The sequence below is a fragment of the Microtus oregoni genome, unplaced genomic scaffold, assembly GCF_018167655.1.
Source record: "Microtus oregoni isolate MIOR12 unplaced genomic scaffold, Mior012 000032F_ref0000030, whole genome shotgun sequence".
NCBI lineage: Eukaryota > Metazoa > Chordata > Mammalia > Rodentia > Cricetidae > Microtus > Microtus oregoni.
The window spans coordinates 21,585,605-21,605,886 of NW_024543091.1; positions in this window are offsets into that span (position 1 = coordinate 21,585,605).

Consider the following 20,282-nt stretch of genomic DNA (forward strand, 5'->3'; position numbering starts at 1 on the left):
AACATTTGTGATCTGAGGCCACAGTAATCATTAGCTCGCTGACACCGAGTGCCTGCAGCCAAGAGCACTGAGGGGCTGGCTTCTCCTCCAGGGGTTCTGGGCTTGTTTTGAAACCGGCAATCAAGTTTAGATTGGAACTGGGTGTGGTGGCCCAGGCCGGTAATCCCAAAACTCGGGAGGTTGAGGCAGGAGGATCGGTAAATTCGTCCTTGGCTACATAACAAGTTCAAGGCTAGCCTAGGCTATATGAGACCTATGAGACCTTAGCTCCAAAAGAAAGAAGGAAAAGAGGGAGGAAGAAGAGAGAGAGAGAGAGAGAGAGAGAGAGAGAAAAGAAAGAAAGAAAGAAAGAAAGAAAGAAAGAAAGAAAGACAAACCCAGACGATTCACTCCTTTTGAGACAGGGTTTCTTTATGTAGCCCTGGCTGTCCTAGAACTCACTCTGTAGACCAGGCTGGCCTCTAATGCACAGAGAGCTGCCTGTGTCTGCCTCTTAAGTGCTGGAATCAAAGTTGTGCGCCAACACCACCTGGTTGTTTTTGTTTGTTTGTTTTCTTCTTTAGACAGGGTCTCATTATGTAGCCCTGAATGGCATTCAACACACCAAGTAGATCAGGCTACCTCAAACTCACAGCCTTTTGCCCCCTCCTCCTATGTGTGGGATTAAAGATGTGTGTCATCACTCAAGGAAGACAGAGCCTCCATCATGAGCTTTCTGACAGGCAAGGCACTTCCCTGGAGGCTCCCCTTGTGTCAAGCCTTGGAAAGAGTGTGCCTGACATTCCCAATGGCCTGTCCCTCCAGGGATGACCGAAGACTGCAGGGTCAGAGGGTCAGGCTCTGGTTGAGCCCTGAGTCTTCCCTCGGTCCCTGGGGCCCAGAGGTGGCTGGCTGCCAGTTTTGATGTTCAGCTTCATGCAGTTGGATTTCTGACCAGGTCTCAAGGCTGGTGTAGGAGGCCTAGAAATGACCTGCCTCTTCAGGGAGGCCCAGTGTTCTGTCTCTTGCCTTTGGTGTCAGGGTGAGCAAAGTTGAAACTAAGCCTGTCAAGAGACTAGGAACTGGGACCCAAAATGAGGAGCTCAAACTGAGAGAGGAAGGGGCACCCACACAGGGAAGGCCAGGAGCTCCCACCCCTATCCAGAGCCAAGTCTGGGTAACCATACTTTTAGGCCCAGAGTCTAACCCTTTTCCCTTTGCCCACCTCAGGGCAGCAGCTGGCTCTTACCCTGTCTCCCTGGGCTAGCATTACCAGGGATGACCTACCCCCACATACGGGTTGACCATGTTCACAAGCCACTGCGCATGGCAACCGTAGGGCCCAGACAGGATCAGTTAAGCTGCCTTGGACTTCATGGGTTCTAAGCACCATCGTGAAACTTGAGCCATTCATTCACTGCTTTCCAGATGTTTTGCTCCCTAAATTATTATCCACTTAATATGTTCCCCCACAGCCAGCTCTTGGAAATAGCTTAGGTGGAACACGGTGTGTATGCCTGTGATCCCTCAGCACTCAGGAGGCTGAACTAAGGATGGTGGGGGGGTTCAAAACCAGCTTGAGCTACATCATGAAACTGTCTTTAAAATGCTAACAATAATAATAAAGACAATCCAGGGTGGTACATGAAACATGAACTCTCAGCACTCTGAGAAGTAGAGTCAAGAGAATCAGGAGTTCAAGGCCAGCGTCCGCTACATGAGATCCTGTGGTTTCCCCCGCCACACACACCCCAGACAAATTTTGGGCAGGCAAGAGAGCTCACTGTTGGGTAAAGGGCCTTGCTGCCAGGCTTGATAACCAGAGTCTGACCTTGAGACTTACAAGGTGGAAGGAGCCAGCTCCCACAATTGCCCTCTGACCCACACATGTAAGGACTCCCGCACACACTCATAACTACACTCACAGAAGGTCTATAAAACATCTAAGCCTATAATCCCAAGATATGCTGTTTGTCTGTAAAGTCATTGCTTAAGGAGCTAATTTGTTTTTTCTGATTATCATCTGAATCAATGTATGGTTCACCCACAAACTTGCTTTGTGGCTCTCCCCCCCTTCCCGTTTATTTGTTTGAAGCAGAGTCTCAGGCAGTCAAGGCTAGTCTTGAACTCATTACTTAGTTGAGAGCAACCTTGAGTTCTAGATCCTCCTGCCTCTACTTCTCAAGGGCTGGGATTACAGGTATGAGCTACCACACTTGGTTCACGGTCTGTCTTTGCTTGTTTTGTTTTGAGACAAAGTCAAACTATGTAGCTCTGGCTAGCCTGGAGCTGTATGTAGACCATGCTGGCTGGCTTGAACTCACAGAGATCTGCCTGCTTCCTTAGCGCTAGCTAGCATTGTAAGGATTATGTGCACCTACAGGCCTTGTTTTAAAGTTTATCTTTTTCTTCTTCTTTTGACTGCTGGGAATTGAACCCAAGTCCTCTGGAAGAGCAGTCAATGCTCTTAACCACTGAGCCATCTCTCCAGCCCCTTTAAAGTTTATCTTGCGGTCCATGCTTTGGGAATGAGTGTAGAGAATAAAGGTCCTGGTGTCACGCCACATAGGTCCCTCTGTTTTGTTGTGTGATCTTGTCTTGGGAATGTTGCTTGGATTCTCTGGAATTCACTTTCCTTCTCTCTCTCTTCTCTCTTTCTTTTTTTGAGACAGGATTTTTCTGTGTAGCCATGGCTGTCCTGGAAGTCACTCTGTAGATCAGGCTGGCCTCAGACTTTCTTAATTTACACAATGGGATCCTTTCTCCCCCTTCTGTGGCAAGGTACAGTGATTCTGAGCACACAGCTTAGCCATGGGTGCCTTCCTCCTGCCTCAGGCTCCTGCCGCTGTCCCTGCAGGGCTTATGAGCTGGTAGCCATTGCATTCCTCTGAGGTCCTACTAACAGTGGGAGGTGAGCATGCCTCTGCTTTTGTGCCCAGGTATACCAGTCCCAAGGGGAAGTGCTTCCTGGTGTCCTCCCTAAGTCTCCCTGCTGCAGTGTCCGCTCCTGTCCTAGTGTTCCTGTTCTCACTGGATGTGGGGTTGGGTCCGGCATTTTGTCAGATGGGTTGACTGGAGCCCCATCCTACACTGACTCTGTCTTGCTGGGTGCCCTTGAGCAAGCCACAGCCTCTCTGGAGGTTTTCTCATGTGTAAATGGGAGCCAGCTGTATGAAATGGGCCATCCATCTTCCACGGCCTCTCCCTCCCTGCAGAGGCAGGGGGGTCCGGGTAGGGCTCTAACTTTTTCCTATTGCACTGCTGGTTTCTGTTTCTCTTCTGGTTGAGGACTGGGGACCCAGATATGGATGGGGTGGAGAGGAAGTTGCTGCTGAGGGTAGGAGACTAGCTGCCAGGGAGCCCTCCCTGGCTGGAAACTCCCTCATTGTCTCTTCCTCAGACCTCAGAGAGAAGAGTCTAGGTGTCTCCAGAGATGGTGGGGGAGGGCAACACGCCTGGTGTCTCCATCACCAGATGCCCTTCTGGATCCAAATCTGAGTCTCCATGGAGGGAGGAAGTCAGAGATCATCTGGCACATATGGCACGTGCACATACACACACACACACACAAACACACACACACATAAGCACATACACACACACACATGCACATACACACACACATAAGCACATACACACACATGCACACACACACAAGCACATACACACACACACGCACATACACACACATAAGCACATACACACACACATAAGCACATACATACACACACACATGCACACACACATAAGCACATACACACACACATGCACACACACACACACACACACACACACACACACACACACAGAAGTAGAAGTAGAAACTGAAGCCCAGATGTGGCCAAGCAGGTTAGGTCATGCGGTGACTTAGCAGTATTGAGGGGCAAGAACCTAAGTTCCTGACCCTGCTCAGGGGAAACCATCCTCCCTGTCACCACCCCCTGCATGGCACAAGGACAGCAGGGCTGCCGGGAAAAATGCTCTGACTCTGAACAGGAAGCGTGGGTTCTTCACTCTGAGTTGACAACCACAGCAGCTACACACACACACACACACACACACACACACACACTCACACGCATGCGCCTGTGCACGGACACTCACACATACACACACGCGTGCGCACATGCACGGACACTCACACACACACACGCACCCGCGCGTGCACACGCACCCTCACACACCCTACTTTGAACACAGCTGTGTGCACATGCGCAGAGCCACCTGTTGCTCTTAGCAAGCATACCATAGATGGAAACACAGCTGTAGCTCCCACTGGTTCCAGATGCCCTGCTGAGGGTGACACCCTGTGCCCTCTGACCCACAGCACATTTCATGGTAGAGAATGGCTTTCAGGAGAGGAAGTGAAACCAGGACACCAGGCCGGCCTCTCGCGGGTTGTCATAGTTCAGAAACGTCCCCACACACCAGCCAGGCCCTGTAGCTAGTGTCCTCCCATCCTGGAACCTGGAGGATCTTCTCCTGCCCCAGCAGGATAGACTGGCAGGAAAAACACCCACTGGGGACTGCTCAGGGTGCATACTTGTGACCACTCAGTGCTAGACACTGCTTTTGATTCTTCTGATAAGAGGGGCCAAAGAAATGGGGAGCTTGCCTGCAGCAGCTCAGCATGTCAGTGGCAAAATCTGGATTAGACCCTGGGGCCAGATACACTCATCTTTACAGTAAAGCAGCTGACCCAAACAGTGGCACTCTGTGAGCCTATAAAATGTGACAGGAGCAGGGTTCCTGGGAGTCGGGGTGGCTGGGAGGAAAGTCCCAGATGAGATGATATTGGAAGCTGCTTTAAGAATGAATAGAATTGCTTTCTGAGGAGTGGATGGGGAGTGGGGTGGGGGAGAAGTAAAAGGGGGAGCCGGAGGGGGGGGAGGAGAACTGTGGTTGGTATGTAAAATGAATGAAAGAAAAAGAACGAATGGAATCAGACGGGGATGTGGCTGAGTTGGCTCACCTAGCATGCATGGGGCCTGGATTCAATTCCCATAATGTGTAGCAAGATGGGACATACCCGTAAATCCCAGCACTCAGGAAGTAGAGGCAGGACATCAGCCTGGGCTACATGAGAGCTCTGGGGTGAGGCTGAGGTTTTAAGGCATCCTAGTAGGTCCTAAAGGAGGGGTGTGTGGTTCTGTCAGCCCCACGTTCCAGAGGTCACTCGAGGAGGAGCTGTTGATGTGTCTAGGACAAGGTCATGTGGCTAGAAACAGGCCTTCGGGAGTAGGAAGGACCGAAAGGAACGTGGAAGAACAGGGCTGAGAGTAGAGAAGCTGAGGGGACTCAGGTTCCACCAGGCTTCTGAGACGACAGTGCCCACCTCTAGTCCAGTGCAGGACCCTAGGCTCAGACTGAGAGAAAGTTCCACCCAGATCCCCTCTGTCTGTGTGTCCTACCCTCCTCCCAGGCAGGCAGGACTTTGTTCTTCTTTCCTAGTTAAGGTGCCACTCTCAACCTCCCCCTGCAGAGCGAGAGGGACAGGCTGGCCGCACTAGCAAGGAATGAAAAAGCCACAGGCTGTGTTGTCACTGCTCTAAGCAACAGATCTGGATATTCACAGGGTCTGGGGTCATCTTGGTGATTGACACACCTGGGCGCGTGCCTTAGCTGCAAGGGCAGTTGAAAGGGGGTGTGTTGGGTATGGCTCACCTCCAGGGTAGAAGCTGGATTCTTCCTTGAACTGGGAATTTCCCACACCCAGGAAGGACTTTCAGAATCCTTTAGGGCCTTGCCTCATAGGGGTGTTGGTGAGAATTAAGCCGTAGAATCCATGTAATGTGTTTTTACACATTACTGAATGTGTAAAACTACTGTTTTAAAAAATCGCTTAAGGGACTGGAGAGGTGAGTTTGAGGGCCTGAGTGGATCCCTGAGACCCTGCACAAATAGCTGGAGTTGTGCCGTGTGTCAGCTGCTCTTGTGTGGACAGCTAGGAGCACAGACAGGCAGATCCAAGGAGCTTGCTGGCCAGCCAGTCCAGCTAAACCAGTGAACTGTGGGTACAGTAAAAAACAAAACAAGGGACTGGAGAGATGGCTCAGTGGTTAAGAACATGGACTGCTCTTCCAGAGGACCTGGGTTCAATTCCCAGCACCCACATGATAGCTCACAGCTGTCTGTAGCTCCAGTCCCAGGGGACCCAACACCCATGCCAAAACAGCAATGCACATTAAAAAAAAAAAAAAGCTGGGCAGTGGTGGCACATGCCTTTAATCTCAGCACTATGGAGGCAGAGGCAGGTGGATCTCTGTGAGTCCGAGGCCAGCATAGTCTACAGAGCAAGTGCCAGAACAGCCAAGGCTACACAGAGAAACCCTCTTTCTCAAAAAAAAAAAAAAAAAAAGAAAAAAAAGAAAGAAAAAAAGCCAGGCTTGAAGGCTTGAAATGAGTGGTCAAGATGTCCCATGGGGCCAGGATCTCCTAGGAAGGATCTACCTTTTATATCCTGAGTACTTAGCTGTTTGGGCTAAAATGTATTTTAAAAACAACTTGGGCGGTGGCACTTACCTTTAATCCCAGGGCTCAGGGAGGCAGAGGCAGGCGGGTCTCTGTGAGTTCAAGGTCAGCCTGGTCCACAGAGTGAGTTCCAGGATAGTCTCCAAAGCTACACAGAGAAATTCTGTCTCTAAAAAACAAAAACAAACAAACAAAACTCAAAACCCGTCTTAGGAAGATACCCTACCTTAACCTCTGATCTCTAAAAGTATAAGTAGCCACACCTGCATGCAAACATGTATCACACACATTCACACACACACACACACACACACACACACACATACACACACGCAGAGGAGGGAGAGAGAGAGAGAGAGAGAGAGAGAGAGAGAATATGTTCCGTAAATGCAAGCCATCATCCTAGCACACTCTATGTATGCTGGCCGGTCATCTTGTTATTTGGGAGGTGGAAGAGTTTGAGGATAACCTGGGCAAGACATAAACTCTCCCCTCTACATGGGCAAGAAGTAGACCTGGTTTTTCCCCTGCTTTATCTCAGTGCCTACAATTGTGCCTGGCACACAAGAGCTCTGTCCAGCCTTTCTGTGTTTTGTTTGTCTGCTTTCATTTATTTATACTTATTTGGCTATCTATCTATCTATCTATCTATCTATCTAATCTATCTAACCAACCCAGAGTCTCATGTTCCTCTGTTCTCTTTTTTGGTGTCCTGACTGTAAACTTAGTGGTTTCTGAAGAGGAGACAGATGCTGGGGCACAAGTCAGAGGCCCCCAGCTCAGCTGGACTGCCCGGTTACCAAGTAGTCTCTGAGTCACCTCCCTGTCTCGGCCCAGGGTACAACCCCCTCAGCTGGCTCACAAAATGTGTGAAACTGGTTGCAAATTAGCGAAAGCTTTCAGCCCTCAAGCTGAGCCTGAAGCAGCCGATCAAGCCACCCTGGGAGATCTGCTTTTGAGGGGAGCCAACGAGAAAACTTCCCTTTTCCCTCAGTGGGGATGACTTCCTTCATATCCTATATCCCTGAAGTAGTGTGTGTGTGTGTGTGTGTGTGTGTGTGTGTGTGTGTGTGTGTGTATGCATGCACGCGGCCAGAGAACAATGTCAGATATCTACCTTAATTGCTCTAAGTTTTTTTTTTTTTTAGTTTACCTACATTTATTTATTGGTGTGGATAGGGGCCGCATCATGATGCACACACAGAGCTCAGAGGACAACTTGGAGGAGTCAGTTCCCTCTTTTCACCATGTGGGTCCTGGGACTCACAAAGCCAACTGAGCCATCTCATTGTTTTGAAACAAGATTTCTCATTAATTCTGGAGTTCGCTAATTCGGTTAAATTGGCTGGCCTGCAAACTCCAGGGACCTTCCTGTCTCCATTTCCCAGCAGGAGGATTACAGTCACATACCACAGCACCCAGCTTTTCTGTGGGTGCTGGGCACTTTGCTAATTAAGCCATTGCCCCAGCCCCAGATGCTCTGCTCAGGTAAATAACTGCGGTAGTGACAGGGCCTCTTCATGAGGGGCCGGTAGGGAGCTCACCTGAGTTCCCAGCTGCTAGGTACACAGGCTGGCACAAGGGTTCGTGAAGGAGTCAGGCTTGTCGCTAGAGATGACTCTGCCTTCCTCAACAGCTCCTAGAGGAGAGGGGAGGGACAGGACAATTTTGCCAGGAGGGGCAAAATAGTCTTTGGGCCCTAAGCGTGTTTGCTCATCAGGGAGCCTGAGAGGCTGCCTGGCACGCCGCGTTCTCCACTGCGCAGGCTCAGGTGACTGGAATGGCTGACCTACCCAGGGTTTGGGACGGCGAAGGGAGTGCTGCCTGGTCACTTTGACTGACTCCTGGCCCAGGTACCAATTCTATGGCCGTGCTCCTCAGGCTGTGAGACAGAGGCATCCACAGAGAAGCTCTTTGCTCGCTGGTAAGACAGGAGGCAGCTTCCCAGAGAAGGTGGCATCTGAGTCAGCTTCTAAACAATGCTCAGGGTTTAATGCTTCTGAGGAGGGAGGGAAGGGCGGGCAGGTGACCCGGAGGAACTGGGACTGGCAAAGGCAGTGTGTGGCAGGTTCAGAGTATCAGGTAAGTCTAGGTGGCCAGGAGGGGCACCTGGGAGCCAGCTAGAAGGCCTTGCCTGCTATCCAAGGCTCCAGGTTCAGTTTTGTGGCACCTAGGTGACCTTGGAACACAGCAATTCACACTCCTCTGCACATTCGTGAGATCTCCTCTCCTCTGCTCTCTGCCTTCCCTTTTCCTGTTTAATCCCCTTTGTCTCCTAGACAACTTTACTTCTACTTTCCTTTAACACACACACAACACACGCATACACGTACATACATACATGATTGTATATGACTACATAAAAATCTAGAAAATCATTGGTGGGGGTGGAGGTGGTGATGGCACACACCTTTAATCCCAGTGCTTGGGGGCAGAGGCAGGTGGATCTCTGGGAGTTCAAGGCCAACCTGGTCTACAGAGTGTGTTCCAGAACGGTCAGAGCTACACAGAGAAACCCTGTCTCAAAAAACCAGAAAAAAAATCTAGAAAATCATGAAAGAGAGAAAAACCAGGGCTGGAGAGATGTCTCAGTAGCTAAGAACACTCATTGCTCTTGCAGAAGACCGGGGTTCTTGCCCTAGCATCCACACTGGGCAGCTCACAGCTGTCTGTAATCCAGGTCCAGGGGATCTGATGCCCTCTTCAGGCATCTCAGGCACTTGCATACATGTGGTATGTGTGCATATATACATTCAGGTACACACACACACACACACACACACACACACATCTTTTTATTAAAGTGAGAGAAAAACCAAAAAGGGGAGAAAAGCTACAATATTTATCTTTCTGAAACTGGCTTAGTTATTTAGTATGATTCCAGTTGTGTCCATTTTCCTGGAAACAATATAACATTATTTTCCTGTTGTGTACATTTGCCGCATTTTCCTTATCCAATGCCTGTTGTTGGACACTTAAATTGGTTCTGTAACTTAGCTATTGTCCCTGCTCCCCAACCCTCTTGAGACAAAGTCCTGCTGTACAACTCAGGCTGATCTAAAACTTAGACCTGCTTTGCCTCAGACTCTGAGTGCTGGAGTTACACGCATCCTCCACCATAGCTGGTTCTTGTGCCTGTTTATAAAACATTATTTATGGGGGCTGGAGAGATGGCTCAGTGGTTAAGAGCATTGCCTGCTCTTCCAAAGGTCCTGAGTTCAATTCCCAGCAACCACATGGTGGCTCACAACCATCTGGAATGAGGTCTGGTGCCCTCTTCTGGCCTGCAGGCATACATGCAGACAGAATACTGTATACATAATAAATAAATAAATAAATAAATATTTAAAAAAATAAAAAATAAAAAAATAAAACATTATTTATTTATGTGATTATTTAGTGTGGGTGTGGGGGAAAGGGAGGGAGGAACAATTTGTTTTTTTTCAGTATTTTATAAATATATATTATTGATATTGATATTTATAAATATATATTATTGATATTGATATTGATATAAATATATATTATTGATATTGATTGAGCTCTACATTTTTCTCTGCTCCTCTCCCTGCCTCTTCCCTTCCCCCTTCAACCCTCCCCCAAAGTCCCCATGCTCCCAATTTACTTAAGAGATCTTGTCTTTTTTCTACTTCCCATGTAGATTAGATCTATGTAAGTCTCTCTTAGTGTCCTCATTGTTGTCTAAGTTCTCTGGAATTGTGGTTTGTAAGCTGGCTTTCTTTATGTTTAAAAACCACATATGAGTGAGTACATGTGATAATTGTCTTTCTGTGTCTGGGTTACCTCACTCAAAATAATGTTTTCTAGCTCCATCCATTTTCCTGCCAAATTCAAGCTGTCGTTATTTTTTTCTGCTGTGTAGTACTCCATTGTGTAAATGTACCACATTTTTCTTAGCCATTCTTCGATTGAGGGGCATTTATGTTGTTTCCAGGTTCTGGCTCTATGACAAACAAAGCTGCTATGAACATAGTTGAGCACATGTCCTTGTGGCACAATTGAGCATCCTTTGGCTATATACCCAAAAGTGGTATTACTGGGTCTTGAGGAAGGTTGTTTCCTAATTTTCTGAGAAATCGCCACACTGACATCCAAAGGGGCTGTACCAGCTTGCATTCCCATCAGCAATGCTGAAGTGTTCCCTTTTCCCCACAACCTCTCCAGCATAAGTTGTCATCAGTGTTTTTGATCTTGGCCATTCTTACAGGTGTAAGATGGAATCTCAGAGTTGTTTTGATTTGCATTTCTCTGATGACTAAGGATGTTGAACATTTCCTTAAGTGTCTTTCAGCCATTTTAGATTCCTCTGTTGAGAGTTCTCTGTTTAGGTCTGTACTCCATTTTTTTTATTGGATTATGTGATCTTTTGGTGTCCAATTCCTTGAGTTCTTTGTATATTTTGGAGATCAGACCTCTGTCTGATGTGGGGTTAGTGAAGATCTTTTCCCATTCTGTAGGCTGTCGTTTTGTCTTGTTGACCATGTCCTTTGCTTTACAGAAGCTTTTCAGTTTCAGGAGGTCCCATTTATTAATTGTTTCTGAGAGAGAACAACTTGTAGGGATCACTTTTCTCCTTTCTGGTGCTCTCATCATAAGACTTGGTGGCAGTGTCTTTACCTGTGAGCCATCTTGATGGTCCTTCTGTGACATTGCTGATTCCGTGGCCAACAGTGAACCTAGAGGCCTTCCTGCATGCTTCAACTTGCAAGAGCTTCACCTGTATAGGAGAGATGATAGCCACTCCCCTCTCCAATTGTCTCCTCAGGGGTTCTCAGAGAGTTTAAACTTTGGCTTCTGCATTCTTGATCCTGGGCTGACAACACGTGTGCTTGCCTCCCGGGGCCAAAATGACAAGACAGATGCAGGGAGGATGGATGATGAGTCAGGATACAGCAAACGGGCCTTATGGTTTCCCGGCTTGTAGTCCCTGCAAGCTACGACGCTCCCTGTGAGCCCTGCGTCGGCATCTGCAGGTGGAGATGAGTAGCTGACTTTGTGCATGTGCTCCAGGCAAGGCTTCCTGTTAGGCAATACAGAGAGGACTTACAAGGGCCTCTGGTGTGCTCGGGATGCTATCAGACAGGTGAGGATGTGGAGAAGTCATGTGATTGGCCGAAGCCACATACAGATGAACAGCCAAGCTCATCGTACCCATAGTCCACTCTCATTTACTTTCTTACTTTGTTTTGTTTTTGTTTTTGTTTTTTTGCTTGTTTGTTTTGTTTTTGAGACAGCTCAGGCTGTCCTCAGCTTGCTATGTACCTGAGGACAACCTTGAACTTCTGATCCTTCTGTCACCACTTTCCAAGTGCTGAGGTTATGGGCATGCATCACCATGCCCAGTATATGCAGTGCTAGGGCTCCAACTCAGAATATGGCGGGTGCCAGGCAAGCACTCCACCAACGGAGCTCCGTCCTCAAGTATTTCTTTATTGTGTTATTGACTTGCTTAGGTGTGTGTGTATGTGTGTGTGCTCGAGCCGTGGTGTATATCTGAAGGTCAGATGACAACTTGGTGGAGCCGGGTCAGTCCTCACTTTCCACCACTATGGACCCTGGGGACGGAGTTCAGGTGGTCAGACTCTGCATCAAGCACCTTTACCCTCTGAGCTGTCGAACCAGATCCTTATTTACTTTTGAGTCTTGTTAAGTAGCTTACGGTGTTCTCCAACTCAAAATCCCCTGACATAGGCCTTGTACAGATGCATGCGATTCCACCAGACCCCAGCACCTTCTGCACAGACGCTAGCCGGGCTGAGATGATCGGCTGTGTGGAGCTGAATGCAGAGCCAGTTCTGAGAAAGAGCAGAGCGGTAGTGCTGTTATCAACAGAGGCCAGGCCCCGCCAACCGGAAGGCACTGCTGCCCTGAATGCAGGGTCTCAGGCAGTGGGAGTCCAGTCAGGGTGCTCTAAGCAGGATGCTGAGGAGAGCCCCCAAAACAGGGTTCTGAAAGACCATATCCAACAGGAGAGGCAAGGGCTGCCCAGGGCCTTGAGATAGGGGGACTGGGCCACCTCTGAGCAGGTTCTTCATACAAGGCTCAGGAGCAAGTGGAACAGGACGCTGGTCACACCCATAGATCTAGGCTCAAGGGCAGGAGTTTGGGAGTCCCAAAGCAGGGCACTAATCCAGTGGCCAGTCACCTGGGGCAGCCTCTGGGATCAGATATAGCTTCCTTTCTTAGTACCCACCAGGCTGAGTCCGTGCCCCATCCCAGACTAGAACCAGGAGGCAGCCAGCCACAAGTAGCGAGGACTGTGGCCCATGGAAGGATGCTTTCCTGGAGAAGGCTGGTGCCTTTCTAGACCTGCGAGGGCGCTGGTCTGGAGTACACAGTCTTGTACATGTGTATACATAGGTCCCAGAGAAAGAGGTGTTGATTACTGGGCTGGGTGGATTCAGGGATGATAGCTAGCAACCCTGCTAGCAGTCCTGAGCCTCGAAGTCACCCTTGCCTCCCATCCCCACTCACAGCAAAGCCTGTTGAGTCTACCTCCACACCAGATGCTTCTTATCCCTTCATACTGCCTCTCCTGGGGTACCTCAGCACCATCAGCACCTCTATCCTTGTGCCCTGACAAACCCCAAGTTATTTATAGTTAAAGTTTTATTTATTTTATGTGTATGATTGTTTTGCCTGTATGTATGTCCGTGTACAAAGTGTGTTCCTGGTGCCTAAAAAGGTCAGAAGAGGGTGTCAGATCTTCTGGAACTGGAGTTATGGGTGGTTGTGAGCCACCATTCGGGTACTGAGAAGCCCACTCAGGTCATCAAGAGCAACAAGTGCTCTTACCCGCTGAACCATCTCTCCAGCCCTGATCTGTTTATTTTTGGTGTAAGGTCTGGCTAGGCTAGAGACAGGATCAGGTTAGTCTATAGGCTATCGAACTTCATATTAGGTGACTATGACCTTGAAATTCTGACACCCCCCCACCCTCCGCCTCCACTTCCTAAGGACCAGATTAAATCCATTATCTGATTGTTGGGACCTACTCCTGGAAGGAGAGAGCTGACGTCTTCAGATTATCTTCTGACTTTTCCATATGTACACTACAGCAGCTAGAGCTGTATAGAGACCCTGTGGGGGTGGGGAGGAAGAAAGGAAGGAAGGAAAAGAAAAGAGTAATGGAAGAGAGACTCCTCCTGTGCTGAGTCCCCCATCTCTAAGCTGTTCTAGCCCAGCAAGCACAGACCCGTTCCTTTTTCTTTAGTAGCTGCCCAGCTTGTGTGGTCGCACTTCTCTTTATTTGGATGGGTTCTTTTGATGGACCCTTGGGCTGTTGCCAGTTCTTTGCTACAGTTAATAAAACAACCAAACCAAACCAAACTCCTCCTCCCCCCATACACCTGTAGAGACACAGATTCTCAGGGAGCTGTTGTCATAAGGAGCATGCATTTTGTTTTCTTTTTCCTGGGATGGGGATTGAGCCTAGGGCCTTTGGTGAAAAGACTACCACCAATCTCAGTTCCCAACACTAGTATTTTCATTTGCACATTAAAAAAATAAAAGCAAAGACCTGTCAGCCCCTCTCCATGTGTCAGTACCTGGCACCACCATCTCCTCACACCCTGCTTGCTTTCTAATGTCACTGTCACAGACTTGTTTCTCTTTGATGAGTTTTAGTATAATTTGGCTGAATCTTACCAGGCTGTGTAACAACATGACCAAAAAGCAACTTGAGAAAGAACACATTGGTGAGTCAGTCATGGTCTCCATCTTAAAAAGGTCACATTCCGGCCGGGAGTTGGGTGGGGATCCTGCTGCTGGGATGGGAGGACAGTGAGGGCTACAAAACCGTCATATGCAGCAGACACCAGGCCAGGAGCCTCCAGAGAAGAGCTGTGTCTTAGGTTTGGAGCAATCCGGGAGGAGGCCTCCTAGGAGAAAAAGTTCCACTTCAGCTTTATGCGGTCTGCAGAAGGCTTTCTGAAACACTGGGCCATTGAATTCTCTCACAACAGCTTCAGGTATTGTCTTAGTCAGGGTGTCCGTTGCTGCGATGAAACACCACGGCCAAAAAGTAACTTGGGAAGGAAAAGTTTGTTTATTTGGTTTACACTTACCAATTATGGTCCATCACTGAAGGAAGCCAGAACCGGAACTCAAGCAGGGCAGGATCCTGAAGGCAGGCGCTGATGCAGAGGCCATGGAGGAGTGCTGCTCACTGGCTTGTTCCCCATGGCTTGCTCAGCCTGCTTTCTTACAGAACCCAGGACCACCAGACCAGAGATGGCACCACCTACAATGAGTTCACCGGCCCCTGATCAATCACTAATTAAGAAAATGCCCTTTAGGCCTGCCTACAGCCTGATCATTGAAGGCATTTTCTCTGTTGAGGCTCCCTCCTTCCTGATGACTTTAGCTTGTGTCAAGTTGATATAAAACTAGTCAGTACAGGTATTATTAGCATCATTATTTTAAGATTTATTTATTTTTTTTTTTTTGAGACAGGGTTTCTCTGTGGCTTTGGAGCCTGTCCTGGAACTCGCTCTGTAGACCAGGCTGGTCTCGAACTCACAGAGATCCGCCTGCCTCTGCCTCCCGAGTGCTGGGATTAAAGGCGTGTGCCACCATCGCCCGGCTATTTTTTAGTTTAAAAAGAAAAAAGAACCCCATGTCTATGAGTGTTTACCCGTGGGCATGTATGTGTACCATGTGCATGCCTGGTTTCCACGGGGACCACAGGAGAGGATTGAATCCCTTGGAAATGGAATTATGGTTGCTGGGAACCGAACGGTAAGAGCGATCCGTGCCTCGTAATCACTGCTTCGTCTCTCTAATCCCTCATTTATTTTTTTAATTTTTATTTTATGTGTATTTTCAAATTATGTGTATGTGTCCATGTCAGCTCATCCGTTTTCTAGAAGCATCTCTTTCCCTCTTGCTTGTCAGTATTAGAAATTAGGCTTCTGGGAGTTTCGTTTGGAGCCAGGCATGGTAGTGCAGGCCTGTAATCCTAGCACTCAAGAGGATCAGGAGTCTAAAGCCTGTCTGGGCTGCAGAGTGAGTTCAGGGGCAGCCTTAGTAATTTAGTGAGACCCTGTCTCAAAAAAAAAAAAAAAAATAAAGGGCAGGCTAAGCCAGGGATGGTGCAACCATAGCACTCAGGGAGATAGAGGCAGGAGGCCAGGATGTTGAAGGTCATCCTCAGCTATGTAACCAGATGGAGGCCAGCCTATTCCATGAGAAAACCTATCTGGAAAAGGGCGAAGGAACGAATGAAAGAAAGGAAAACAAAAATAACAAACAAAAACCAACACAGGACTGGGGAGGAAGGCCGGGTATTAGATGAAATCATGGTCTCAGTCTCCTGTACTCACAAAACCCAGGTCTGGAATCTCAGGCCTTACCATGAAAGGAGGAGGCAGGGGGACCAGAAGTTTGATGCCATACTTGGCTACATAGTGAGAAGGAGGTCAGCCTGGACTACATGAGCTCTTGTTAAAAACAAAAAACAGGGCCTGCAGATAAGGCTGCCAAACCAGAAGACCTGTGTTCAATCCCCAAGACACATGTAGCAGAAAGAAGAAACCAAATCCCTATAAGGGGACCTCCACCGGAGTCTCCTCCTTTACCGGTTGATCCATAGCTTCTCCCTCCTCGTGCCCCTGTAGCGGGCCCTAGTCACTGTCTTATTAGTGTTGAGGACAGATCCTTACGCACATTACAGCACCAGCAAGCTGCCGCAGCGCTACGCTGACTCTGGCTCCCCCGTGTGTCCAGGACCTGAGCTTCAGCGGGCCTAGCAGGTTCCGCCCCGCTGTGTAGAGTTCTTAAGGGAAAATAAGCGCCCCCAAACCTGCAGAAGCCTATGGCTCCCAGCTGCTCCGGCCAGGATCCTGCACAAGAGTTTATGCTTTTATGTGGTGCTAGAGATGGAAGACATGGCTTTGTGCACAGTAGACAAGAATTCTACAACCAAGTTACGTTGTCAGTGATTTTTCTATTTATGAAAGTAGAATACAGGATTTATTCTTTTTCCTACAAAACCATAATGGGAGGCCACAAAAACGGTTACTGTGTCAGTTGGGGGAGTCAGAATCACCTTTAGGTTATGAGGTTGGATACTCCTGATCTGGCATGGCCTCACACCATTGTGGATACAGCAAGGAAGAGGGTGACCAAAGGAGGCTTGAGGCTAGAGAGGGACTCAGGGTCACTGCCTCATCTCCTGAAAAAGATGCAGGAGGATTCTCCAGAGCAGTCTCAGGGATGTCAGCACGTAACCAATAACCAGCGTTTCTGGCTTTTAGCTGAGACTGCGATGGCCCGAGGTCACTGTGGGTCAATGGTGTCCTCTGCTGGGAAATAGACCCAAGGAAGGTGAGAACAAGCTGGAAGCCACCCATCACCTCTCTTTTCGTCATCACAGTGGAGGGTGACACATTTTAGAACGTTCCACGGTGAAACTCTGTCTCTAAAACAAAACAGAAGCTCCATTCTGAAGCATGTGGGTATTCTGTATCGTGACAAGTAGAGCTCACGTTCCCAAGTATCTAGGACTCGGCATGATACTGCATGGTTGACTTCTGGCCCTCGGGAGGCTGAGACTGGGGGATCTTGAGTTCGAGTTAGCTTGGTCTTCCTAGAGAGATCTTTTTTGGTTTTTCGAGACAAGGTTTCTCTGTGGTTTTGGTTCCTGTCCTGGAACTAGCTCTTATAGACCAGGCTGGTCTTGAACTCACAGAGATCCGCCTGCCTCTGCCTCCCAAGTGCTGGGATTAAAGGTGTGCGCCACCGCCGCCGGGCTCCTAGAGAGATCTTATCTCCAAAATAAAATAAAAAGCTAGGCAGTTTGGGGGAAGCCTTTAATCTCAGCACTCAGGAGGCAGAGGCAGACGGTTCTCTGAGTTTGAGGCCAGCCTGGTCTACATTGTGAGTTCCAGGACATTCATGGCTTTGAGAGAAACCCTGTCTCAAAACTTAGTTAAGTAATACAAAATAAAACAAAGGGCTGGGTCTTTGGCTCAGTTGGTAGAGTACTTGCCTAGTATGCAGGAAGCCCTGGGTTTGATCTCCAGCACCACAGAAAATGGGCATTGTGGTTCACAGCTGGACTCTGAGCACTTAGGCTGGAGGATTAGGAGTTCAAGTTCATCCTCAGATTACATAGGGAATTTAAGGCCAACCTCAGCTACAGGAGAACTTGTCTCAAAACAAACAAACAAAATTTAAAAAAAAAAAAGGAAATGGAGGAAATATGTGTTGGAATATCACTTCTGTGAAAGCTTTCCAAATACCACCAAGCCTTGTGATTGGGCCCCCAAGTTAAGGAGCAGGCAGGGGAGCACAGGAAGTGGTACATGGAGAATGATTGACAGGTTGGCTACAGGGCGGAAGACTCAATGCCTTTAATAGCCAGGGAGGCTGGGGTGAGGGGAGGACTCAGAGATTAGAAGGGAAGCGAGGGTTGGGGATATAGTTCAGCGGCAGAGCATTGAACCACCGTGTCTGAGACCCTGGGGGATGAGCTGGGGGTGGGGAAGAAGTCAAAGGATATTGGGATAAACCAGGCAAAGGAAGGCAAATATGACATGTTTTTATTTTCATGGAGAAGGGACAAAGTTGGTTTTATAGCAGGGACAAAAGTGGTGGTTTCTCCAGTCCAGAAAGGGCGCAGAGAGGGAGGTACAAAAGGAGATGGCTAATGGGCACAGGGTGTAGCTTGATAGGGGGATTTATTTATTTATTATTACTATGCAGTTGGGCCTGTATTGCTGAGTGCCAGGGTTATACACGCACACACACATATATCAGATGGAAAGCATGGATTATAATGTCCTATATCACAGTAGGAGAACTATGGCTGCCATAAATAAATCTAGAATGTCAAAATAGCTAGTATATGGGATTTTGAACATTTTTAGCACAAAGAAATGACTAGTGTCTGAGGCAAGGGATTTGCCAGACTTTGATCTGACCATGATACACTGTATAAGCTATTGAAGTGTTACAGTGTCCCTTGTAATTCACACAACTACCATGTGTTTTCTAAAATACACTTTAGGCAGTTGTGGTGGCTCACACTTTTAATCCCTGCACTGGGGAGGCAGAGGCGGTTGTAGTTCTAATCTGTGAGTTCAAGACCAGTTTGGTCTACACAAGCTGGTTCTAGGCCCGCCACGGCTGTATGTGAGATGCTGTCTCAGATATGTGTGTGTGTGTGTGTGTGTGTGTGTGTGTGTGTGTATCTATATACATATATATATTTGCTATAATTTTAAAGGTGGCAGATGAAGAGACGGCTTAGCACTGCTCTAGTAGAGACTGAGTCAGTTGCTAGTTCCCTCCTCATTTGGTCTCCGAAGTCACCCACATACACATGTGCACACACACACAGACAGACACATGCACATAAATTAATTTTTTTTTCTTAATTTTTTTGCTTTGGTTTTTTTTGAGACAGGGTTTCTCTATAGCTTTAGAGCCTGTTCTGGAACTTGCTCTGTAGACCAGGCTGACCTTGAACTCACAGAGATCCGCCTGTCTCTGTCTCCTGAGTGCTGGGATTAAAGGCGTTTGCTACCACTGCCCGGCTTAATTTTTCTTTTTCAAGACAGGGTTTCTCTGTGTAGATCTGTCTAGCCTGGAACTCACAGAGAGTCACATGCCTCTGCCTCCTGAGTGCTGGGATTAAAGGCATGCACCACCACTGCCTGGTGTGGTGGTTGTTTCTTAAAACGCATTTTGTCTATAGATATAGATAATGGCATTCAGATAAAATGTTTATTAATTTGCTGGACATGATGGTACACATCTGCCACCTGTAATTCCAGAACTTGGGAGACCAAAACAGGAGGAAAGAAAGTTTGAGGCCAGCCTGCATGATATAGTGAGTTCCGACTTGAGTCCAATTTCCAGCACCCACGTCAGCTGGCCGATAGCTGCCTGGGACTCAGCACTAGGGAATCTGATACCTCTGGCCTCACATGCACATAACCACACAAACATGCATCAACACATAGTTAAAAACAATAATATGTATCTACACAATACTAAAAATAACAAGAGCAAATCTTTAAAGAACTGCTTTAGGATAACTGGGGAGGAGGAACGGAAGCTGTCCTTGAGCTGGAGCTGGGTGACGGCTGGCTGTGTGTGCTCACATTTGCTCTCTCTACTTTTTTGCACATTTGTCATTTTCTATAACTAAAAAGGTAAGACAGAACTCAAATCTGGGGCTGGAAAGATAGCTCAGCAAGTAAGAACATTTGCTGCTTTTGCAGAGGCCCCAGGACCACCACCCTCCCGGCAGCTCACAACTGCCTTTAACTCCACTTGGGGTAGAGGTGGCCGGAGTCTGTGCCCTCTGTTGGCTTCCACAGGAGCTGCATGCACATGACACACACACACACACACACACACACACACACACACACCTACCCACATGCAGAGATATAGTCATATATAAAATAACCTTTTAATTAAAAATAACCTTAGACCTGAAATGTGGGAAGTGTTCATGTGTGATACTATTCTTTTATCTCTTCTGTAGATTTGATCTGTTCTGAACAGCAGGACAGTGCAAAAATCACCCTTCTCCATACAAGACCTTGTCTCAGCACCCCCAAACCATTCGTTTGTCTTTAATTCATCTGTTCGAGAGGGAGGCCCCAAAGCCTAGCACTTGAGGTCCCTAGGGGCCATTCTGAGTAGTCCTTTGAGGCTGGGATAAGTCTTCTGGTCACATGTCACGAGTCAGAGCATTCCCTCCAGCAAGGGCAGGGTGGGACGAAAATCCAGAGACACCTGGACAGTGTCCAAACGTCACGTGAACAGTGGAACTGCAAACATCTGCATCCGGGCTC